Source organism: Cibotium barometz, chromosome 24 (genome assembly GCF_041138505.1).
Source record: "Cibotium barometz isolate CiBa-2024 chromosome 24, ASM4113850v1, whole genome shotgun sequence".
Lineage (NCBI taxonomy): Eukaryota > Viridiplantae > Streptophyta > Polypodiopsida > Cyatheales > Cibotiaceae > Cibotium > Cibotium barometz.
Window position 1 is genome coordinate 24,000,625 of NC_141069.1, and position 10,383 is coordinate 24,011,007.

At 39.9% G+C, this 10,383-nt stretch overlaps 1 pseudogene across 2 annotated transcripts; it reads left to right on the forward strand.

Moving 5' to 3' along the window:
- Positions 1-4,385: 4,385 nt before the first annotated feature.
- LOC147625055 (trans-cinnamate 4-monooxygenase C4H2 pseudogene) lies at positions 4,386-5,994 on the forward strand (annotated as a pseudogene). Of its 2 annotated transcripts, none has more exons than XR_015268914.1 (2): positions 4,386-4,569; positions 5,158-5,994. The product of XR_015268914.1 is annotated as a trans-cinnamate 4-monooxygenase C4H2 pseudogene, transcript variant X1 (transcript). The 2 variants fall into 2 exon arrangements; XR_015268915.1 differs by lacking the exon at positions 4,386-4,569 and adding an exon at positions 4,729-4,751.
- The last annotated feature ends 4,389 nt before the right edge of the window (positions 5,995-10,383 follow it).

Below are 10,383 nucleotides of genomic sequence, written 5' to 3' on the forward strand. Positions count from 1 at the left end.
TTCCTTAAGTGCCATATCAATTATGCATTCACAATGCCTACACAAGAGAGGAAAGTTACAACCCTTGGTAAATTAGAGCATCTTTTGAATTCTCTGGGATGCTATGGTAGAAACGTAAAATTTGAAGTGAATAAGCAAGCCTCTGGTATATCATACGAGGTTGCTCAAAAGGTCTCCATGACTGGAGCAAAGGTAAGGAGATTTTTGGAAAAGCCAACAAACATAGAGAATTCAAAGAGGACTTGGGGACTCTGGAGAGACCTGTGTGTAATCACCACAACTGTAGATTGTCCAATGCCAGCTCTTGTAAATATGCGCAAATAGATTTGGATAAATTTCAATAACATGGTTCGCATTATGAATCAAAGTAGCACAACTACCCAAGAACGAGCATCATTCCAACAACATATCATAGAATTCACTAAAAGTGTGCTAGGTGCTTGGGGAGAGAGTAAAGTAACACACTATATGGTAAGTTGTGCAATAAAAAAATAAACTGGTGTTTTAACTTGGACTTTTTCTAATTAAATTCTATTGTCATGTGTACAGCACATAGTTTATGTGCATGGTGCATATTTCATGAACAAGTATGGATCGCTCGACATGTGGAGTATCCAAGGGATGGAGAGATCACATTATAAAGCAAGAAGGGTTTATTTCAAAAATACAAGACATGGAGGTGGAGCTTCTGCAAGAGGAACACGTATAAACTATCTACAAGGGATGTTCAATTGGTTTTATCGCACAACCTTTGGAAGGGTATTGGTTAGGGAGCGGGCCCAACAATCAAAGCTTGCGCAAGAGGCATGCAAGGCTACAAAAAGTCATACTCGACTTGAATGGTTGCAGATCAATGCTCCCCATAGGCATGGTGCTTGGCGTGCACGAATGAGGAGACAAGGGAGGCGTTGGGTTATGCACACACTAGCACAAATCCAAATGTAATAAGGCAAAGAAAATAAGTTTAGTTAGGTTTTCTTTGCCCTTAAAAAAACTATTAATAGTTCCTTCTCTCCCTTCATTTTCATTTCACTTTTTTAGAGAGCTTGAGCTCAAGTTCTACGTAGGCACCCACGTAAGGACACCAACACACATCACCATGTTAGCACAATAGGCATAGTCGTACATGGATATGGCACGCACCAAGAACACCGCACGTGTTACCATGCCTTCACAATGCCTTCACAAAACACAGTGCAAGGCACCCAACGACCACATACTGGCAATACCACGGAAGAGAGTGACCCCTTGGATTCTAGGACATGCCCAATGGGATCACCAGAGTCCAACCCTCCTTCCACAACAACACCAACACACACACATGTAGGCCCTTCTAGTGGGAGCAAGCGCGTGAAGAAGACCCCACAATGCAGAGATCAAGAAAGAGAGACCGATGATGAGTAGTTCGACTGGGTTGGTGAAAACATTCCTACATTGCATAGCACCACAGGTAGCAAGAACCCACTACGAGGGGAGGGTCCCCTACCTACCTGTGAGGAACTTGATATACAGGTACCATAGCAGTAGGAGGAGGAGAATTCAGACTATGAGAGAGACCAAGAGGAGGTTCGTGCAACAACTACGCGCAAGCGTAGAAAGGTTAAGCTCTTCAAGCCAAGGAAGTCCCAACCTCGCCAATGCACCAACACAACACAGAGAGCTCCAAGGAGAAGGATGCGCCAAGGGTATAGGACTCTACAAGAAATCAAGCTTTATGAGTTGTTGATAAGAAGAGCCCCTTTCGCTTGTACATTCGCTTGCACAGTGAAGGAGATTCTCCAATGATATAGAACAGAGTTTCGTGTGTAGGGGATTGCCCTTGAAGCATTACAAGAAGCCTCCAAGGCTTACCTTATTGGGCTTTTTGAAGACACCAACCTCCTTGTAATACATGCAAAGAGGATTACCATTTTTGCCAAGGACATGCAACTAGCTTGGCGTATTCAAGGCGAGCGAGACACGATCTAGAGATCTTAGATGTTAACCTTCTTTTTGAAGCAACTTTACCCCTCTTTGTAACAAGCCTCTTTGGCTTTCATTTTTAACCTTCTGATAATTTAAATTTTAAGTTTCTCTTACAATGTCTCGGTGTCATCATGTTTGTTTAACATGGAGTGTCTATCATATGCCAGTTTATCACCATCCAAGGCATCAGAAATGCTCCTGGAGGACTGAGGAAGCTGTGCCAAAATAGTGCGAATTTAGGCTCTGCAACAAGCGGCGGTGTAGACTCAAAATTCGCACTGTTCTGGCACTTCTTCCCTAGCCACTCAGGATCATTTCTAATGTTTATAGTGAAGTTGAGTACACTAATTATGAGTAGCAGTAGTTTACAAGATAAAAACACCTTTAATCATGTGTAAAAATACATTATTTGTTATCCAATGCATCAAAATTGCTCCTAGAGGACTAGGAAAGCTATGCCAGAACAGTGCAAATTTAGGCTCTGCAACAGCGGTGCAGGCTCAAAATTCACACTATTCCGGCACTGCTCCCCCAGCCACTCAGGATTATTTCTGATGCATTTATAATAAAGTTAAGTATATTGATTATGAAAAATAGTAATTTACAAGATAAAAACACCTTTAATCATGTGTAAAAATATATTATTTATCATCCAATGCATCAGAATTGCTCTTGAGAAGGACTAGGGAAGCTATGTCAAAACAGTGTGAATTTAGACTTTACAGCAGCAGTACAGGCTTAAAATTCGCACTGTTCTAGCACTACTCCCCACAATGTAGGCCCTTCTAGTGGGAGCAAGCGCGTGAAGAAGACCCCACAATGCAGAGATCAAGAAAGAGAGACCGATGATGAGTAGTTCGACTGGGTTGGTGAAAACATTCCTACATTGCATAGCACCACAGGTAGCAAGAACCTACTACGAGGGGAGGGTCCCCTACCTACCTGGGAGGAACTTGATATACAGGTACCACAGCAGTAGGAGGAGGAGAATTCAGATTATGAGAGAGACCAAGAGGAGGTTCGTGCAACAACTACGCGCAAGCGTAGAAAGGTTAAGCTCTTCAAGCCAAGGAAGTCCCAACCTCGCCAATGCACCAACACAACACAGAGAGCTCCAAGGAGAAGGATGCGCCAAGGGTATAGGACTCTACAAGAAATCAAGCTTTATCAGAGGAACACTGAGTTGTTGATAAGAAGAGCTCCTTTCGCTTGTACATTCGCTTGCACAGTAAAGGAGATTCTCCAATGATATAGAACAGAGTTTTGTGTGTAGGGGATTGCCCTTGAAGCATTACAAGAAGCCTCCAAGGCTTACCTTATTGGGCTTTTTGAAGACACCAACCTCCTTGCAATACATGCAAAGAGGATTAGCATTTTTGCCAAGGACATGCAACTAGCTTGGCGTATTCAAGGCGAGCGAAACACGATCTAGAGATCTTAGATGTTAACCTTCTTTTTGAAGCAACTTTTTTGTTTCAAACCCCTCTTTGTAACAAGCCTCTTTGGCTTTCATTTTTCACCTTCTGATAATTTAAATTTTAAGTTTCTCTTACAATGTCTCGGTGTCATCATGTTTGTTTAACATGGAGTGTCTATCATATGCCAGTTTATCACCATCCAAGGCATCAGAAATGCTCCTGGAGGACTGAGGAAGCTGTGCCAAAATAGTGCGAATTTAGGCTCTGCAAGTGGCGGTGTAGACTCAAAATTCGCACTGTTTTGGCACTTCTTCCCTAGCCACTTAGGATCATTTCTAATGTTTATAGTGAAGTTGAGTATACTAATTGTGAGTAACAGTAGTTTACAAGATAAAAACACCTTTAATCATGTGTAAAAATACATTATTTGTTATCCAATGCATCAAAATTGCTCCTAGAGGACTAGGGAAGCTATGCCAGAACAGTGCAAATTTAGGCTCTGCAACAACAGCGGTGCAGGCTCAAAATTCACACTATTCTGGCACTGCTCCCCCAGCCACTCAGCATTATTTCTGATGTATTTATAATAAAGTTAAGTATATTGATTATGAAAAATAGTAATTTACAAGATAAAAACACCTTTAATCATGTGTAAAAATATATTATTTGTCATCCAATGCATCAGAATTGCTCTTGAGAAGGACTACGGAAGCTATGTCAAAACAGTGTGAATTTAGACTTTACAGCAGCGGTACATGCTTAAAATTCGCACTGTTCTAGCACTACTCCCCCAGGCTCCCACCGTTATTTTTGATGCATTTACAAAAAAATTGATGGTACAAAAACTAGAAAAAACAATGATATACTTGATGAAAATAAGTTTGCAAAAACTGTATTGTATTCATAATAAGAAGTGACAAATGTCTAATTTGTATTCATAATTTGTGTTTGGTGGTTGTCTAATTTGTGTTTGGTGGTTGTCTAATTTGTAGAATTTTGATTAGGGGCGCTTATACCTCATGACGGGTCGTAATTGCGTGTTAATCTTGCAGGAAATTGACGAGCTTGAAGCCCATTTTGAACTCTGAGGAGAAGTGCGCCATCGATCACATTCTGGATGCGCTGAATAATGGGGAAATCAACGAAGACAACGTGCTGTACATAGTGGAGAATATTAACGTGGCAGGTAATCTAAATGACAATGCTAAACGATAAGTTAGAGGTTAAGACACTTGGCGGCGTCATAATTGGTAAAGATTTGTGGCGTATGCGTAAGGTTGTATGTCCTCATTGAGATGTGGCACGTGTAGATTGCTTTGCATGATATGTGAGGTTAGGACAGCAGCTGGAGGTGTCCTAATTGATAAGGTAAGGCGGTGTGTCCTATCTGGTGCGGTTTTGTGTCCTAATTGCTAAGGGTCCCAAGGGTTGGATCCTAAGTGGCCTAATGAATCAGGTGGTGTGTCCTAATTGGAAAGGTTTTGTGTACGTCGGCAGCTTAGATTGCTTTGCATGACAAATGTTAAGCTTACATGTCCTAATTGGCATGTTTTAATCTCTGGAAGATTGGTGGTATTCAATTTGACACAACGTTTATGTCTCTATGGATACTAATTAATTAATACCAAGCAAATATTTTGGTCCGATATTGAGAAGGCTTTTGCTTTTGGGTCCTAAGTTCTATTGACAAAGCTTTTGTGTCTTAAATTCTTATATACACAAGGTGGATCCGTTGTGGAGTAAATACGACGTAAGTTTTCTTGTGATTGTGCAGCTATTGAGACGACTCTGTGGTCCATTGAATGGGGGATCGCGGAGCTAGTGAACAACCAAGACATACAGCAGAAGCTGAGGGAGGAGATGGACACGGTGCTCGGCAAGGGCGTAGCATTGACAGAGCCAGACACGCCCAAGCTGCCCTACTTACACGCAGTGGTGAAGGAGACGATGAGGCTTCACATGGCAATACCGTTGCTGGTGCCGCACATGAACCTGAAGCAGGCGAAGCTGGGAGGCTACGACATACCAGCGGAGAGCAAAATCCTGGTGAATGCATGGTATCTGGCAAACAACCCAGCCATGTGGGAGGAGCCGGAGGTCTTCAAACCGGAGAGGTTCTTGGGGCCTGAGAAGATCGACGCCTCCGGCAATGATTTCCGGTTCTTGCCTTTCGGTGTGGGCCGCAGAAGCTGTCCTGGCATCATACTCGCCATCCCCATCCTCTCTCTCGTCCTTGGCCGCCTCGTCCAATCATTCCAGCTCCTCCCCCCTCCCGGCCAATCAAAAGTCGACACCTCCGAGAAGGGTGGCCAGTTCAGCCTCCACATCGCCAACCACTCCGTTGTCGTTTGCAAGCCCCTCCTCTAAAGCAGCCTCCTCGCCACCCTACACTCAAAAACATGCAATCATATCTGTGGTGTTGCTCTCTCTGTGCACACTCTATATGGCTCTACCCTCCTTGAAGCCTCTACATATTAATGTAGGATTTCGAGATGATCTTGGGGTTGTATAGCTCCCCGTGTAGGTCGTTTCTATATTTTGAGGCAGTTTTTGCCTGTATCTCTAGTTTTCCTACTCGCATTGTACTCAACTAAATAAATTTATTCGCTTCTCTCTTCTTGCAGAGCCTCAAATCGAGCTGAGGCCACGTCGTAAATGCATGTAAATTTGATTGTATAAAGTATGTGCTTCTGTTCGTGAGATTCTTTCTCCCTACAAACACGAAAAGAAACTGGCGGTTCAAACACATGCTCGAGAATCGAGAGACGGGTCACGGGAGTCACGGGAGAAAATATAAGTGTACGAAAAGTTTATCAGGTGGAGGTTCAAACACATGCTCGAGAGTCGAGAGACGGGTCACGGGAGTCACGGGAGTGATAATTTCTCAGCTCTCAACATAAAGAGAGTTCAAAATATCAGTGTACGAAAAGTTTATGTTCGTATTTTTCCATCCACAATGCTCCTTAATTATTGAGCTCTAATATATCCATATGGTAATATAGCCCTTATGCAAATGCATAGAACCTTCTTGCATTTGTCCATTCAATGCCTAAGTTTCTCTCGAAATAGGGAGCTCTATATGCATAAGGGAAGAGCTCTAATTATTGAGCGCTAATATATCCATATGACAATATAGCCCTTATGCAAATGCATAGAACCTTCTTGCATTTGTCCATTCAATGCCTAAGTTTCTCTCGAAATAGGGAGCTCTATATGCATAAGGGAAGAGCTCTAATGCAAGTGCACAGAGTTCTCATGCATTTGGTAGAACCGTCTATACAAATGCGTAAGGGATCTACCGTATTTGTAAAGTTCAAAAAGAGTGCCTATGCATATAAGGTAAGAGCCCTTGCTGCAAATGTATAAAGAGATCTCACGCATATGGTAGAGATCTCATGCAAATGGTAGAGCTCTTTGTACAAATCCATTCGGGCTCTACCTTACCCATAGAACTCAAAGGGGACTTTGCACACAATCTAAGTCCTTATATAAATGCATAGAACGCTCGTGCATTTGGTAGAGCCCTTTCTATGCAAATGCCTAAGGTTTTTATCTTATGCATAGGGGTCAGAAAGACCTCTACGCAGAAGGTAAGAGTACGTAATGCATAGAGAGCTCTCATGCCTTTAGTGGAGCCCTCTATGTAGATGCATAAAGGGTTTACCTTATGTCTACGCATAAGGTAAGAGTACGTAATGCATAGAGAGCTTTCATGCCTTTAGTGGAGCCCTCTATGTAGATGCATAAAGGGTTTACCTTATGTCTACGCATAAGGTAAGAGTACGTAATGCATAGAGAGCTTTCATGCATTTGGTAGAGCCCTTTCTATGCAAATGCATAAGGTTTTTATCTTATGCATAGGGGTCAAAAAGACCTCTACGCATAAGGTAAGAGTACGTAATGCATAGAGAGCTTTCATGCCTTTAGTGGAGCCCTCTATGTAGATGCATAAAGGGTTTACCTTATGTCCACCTTATACATAGAGTTCAAAGAGAGTTTTATACTTAAGGTAAAAGGGTTGAAATTGTATAGAGCTCTCATGGATTAGGTAGAGCTCTCTATGCATTTGCATAAATATCTCTTATATGCATGGATCATGCATGCAAGAGATCTCTCTATACTCTATTTATGCCCAACTAGAAGAATAGAGCATTACACTCTATGTAAAAAGTAAAAAGTAGACAACTCATATCAAAGACCTTTAAAAAAACCCAAAAAAAACATAAAATAAGAGCATAAGGTTTAGGTTGGAGCTTGCCTAAAAGAAAAAACACAAGAAAGAATATTAAATCAATAAAAAGAGAGATTGGAGAATAACATAGAAAGTGCAAACATTTTGATTGAAAAGACAGAAGGAAGGACATACATTCTTTGTGATTGGAAGTACCATGCTTATCATTAGGAATTTTTTGGACCCAAAAAGAGCCTCCTAAGGATTCTTAATTTTGAAGGATTAAAGCTTAAAAAGTTGGGCTTAAGGGAGACAAAGGCTATGCTAACCTCTATTTTTTGCCTTGCCACATCAGTCATACCTCCCTAGTTACACTTTTTAAAAGGAATATTCTCATACTCTCTCTTACTTTTTGACTTTTCTCATACTTTCTTACTTTTTGAATTTTTTATCTTCACTCTCTACAAATTGAATCTTTCTTGTCGGTTTGAAATCCCCTTTCTCATTAACTCCTACCTTATCTCCCTTCCACATCAGCAAAACATTCTCGTATTTAGGTGGATCTCAAAAAGTGAAAATTTTTAATTTTTAATTTTTTTAATATTTCAAGGTAGAAAAAAACACCACACAACCAATATGTATGATGAAAATAATTTTTTTCTTCCAAAAAGCTTGTAATTCAAGAGTCACGTCAGAAGCCTCTCAAGAGTTAGTACATCCATAACTAAATGTTAGGTATTCACAACCCCATAAACATAACTAACTGTCAGGAAAACCACTACATCCATGAGATCTCAAAATTGTAGGGATCCCAAAAATTATTATTATTTAATTTTTCTCATAAATATAATTTATTGATGAAAAACTCCATGTTAGTTTAGAAGAAGAAAGATAGCAGTCGAAAAGGAAATAAGGGGAGTGAGAGTAGTAATTTTGTATCTAGAAATAGATAAAGTGCAAGCGATGCGAGAGTTATGTCGGAGGAAGGAATTATGAGAGATGGCATATGTCTATCACAAAGAAGAAATTGCATCATTAGACGCTAAGTATAGAAGAATGAGAGCTATTATATGCTGACTTTAAAAGAAGGAATATGCCTTTATTCAGCAATTCAAGGAAGAAAAACAAAATGTTGTATGGGCTTTAAAGAAGATAGTAGCCCTTAATGAGAGGTATTTTTAGACTTTTCCATAACTCGGAAGAAAAAAATTTGGAAGCTAAACCCATTGAAGTAGGGCGAAAAAGATAAAAAACTAGATGTAAACAAGTTGCTAGGAGTTTGAAATCACGACTTTGTATGTAAGAAGAGAAGTTCTAATGTTTTGCATAAATATGAGGGAAGTGAGCAAAAGGAGAGAAATTGAACTTCGTTGTTTTATGGTTGAATTCATGCATACGCAAGAAGTGGAATTTTACGAGAATGTCAGGAAATTGTGCCATATGTACTAGTGACTATTGTAATGAAAGATAAAGATAAAGAAACAACTAAGTAAAATTGACATGCCCTTCTAGAAGAAATCTCAATGAATATATCTTGAGAGATTTGTAGAGTATCTACTGAGAGATCTCGGTCTTCTTATGTACATGATATTGGAACATAGTTGTACCAATTAGAAATTCTTGAAGGGAAATCCTTATTAATAGATTCTCTGTTTAGAAGGATTTTATTTAGAGGATTTCTAGGATGTGTTAACTAAACATGCAAGTGTTTTTGTATAGTCCTATAAAGACTTAAGCTCAAGCTTTGTCAACATTATATTGACTAAGAGCCTGTTGGAAGACCTGTTTGTCAACGACAAAGATGAACAAACCCAACATATATAGAGCTTGTTCAAGATGAAATCACTATGCTCTTAGATGTGGGGTTTAATTATCCTATAGCTTATAGTGAATGGGTTTCACCTTTTGTGATAGTCCCTAAGAAAAACAAATAGATCCGTACATTAGGGGAAGGTTGAGGTCTATAGGGGCCCTTTAAGATGCCATGTGATTAAAAGGTTATTAAGTTAAAGAGCCAATCGTGTGATGCCATGTATACAAAAATGTTGGGTGATTAAAGGTGGTCAAAAGATTCTCTAGAAGATGCCTTTTTGTACTTTTCATTTTCAAAAAGTGGGGGGGGGGGGGGAGTTTTTGAAACTTTTCATTTTCAAAAAGTGGGGGGGGGGGAGTTTTTGAAACTTCGGACGTCCATAACTTCTACATATGAGCTCAAAAATTTGTCGGAGATTACAGATCCAGAATCTACTCGTCGATCTCTTTCCATAGATATGTCACATGATATAGTTTTGCTCGCTCGATTTCAAATTCAATTTTGGCGGGAAACTTTGAAATTCAAACTTCTAGCCATTTGAAGAACAAGAAGGTATCTAAAGTCAAAGAAACTTAACGTTTTAACAAAAAGTCATTAAAATCATAATATGGTAGCTTAAAGGGCCCCTATAGACCTCAACCTTCCCCTAATGTCTGTATGGACTATTGGCAATAGACAAAGAAAGATCATTTTCCTTTGTCATTCCACTGACCAAGTCCTAGATAAGGTAGTTGGTCATGAAATATATTCATTGATGGATGGTTTTAGTGGATATAATAGTGTTAATCCATCCCAAGGATTAGCCTAAAATGGCCTTTACTATTGAGTGGTGGGAAAAAGTTACGTTGTTTGGAATATGCAATGCCTTGGCTACTTTTCAACGTGCCATGATAGGCAGTTTATCAAGATTTTTTCTTAGGCATTGAATCGAGGTTTTTCTAGATGAATTTTGGATCTTTGGCACTCTTGTGGATATGCCTGATGCACTAGAACAAGTATTCAATCAAAGATTGAGG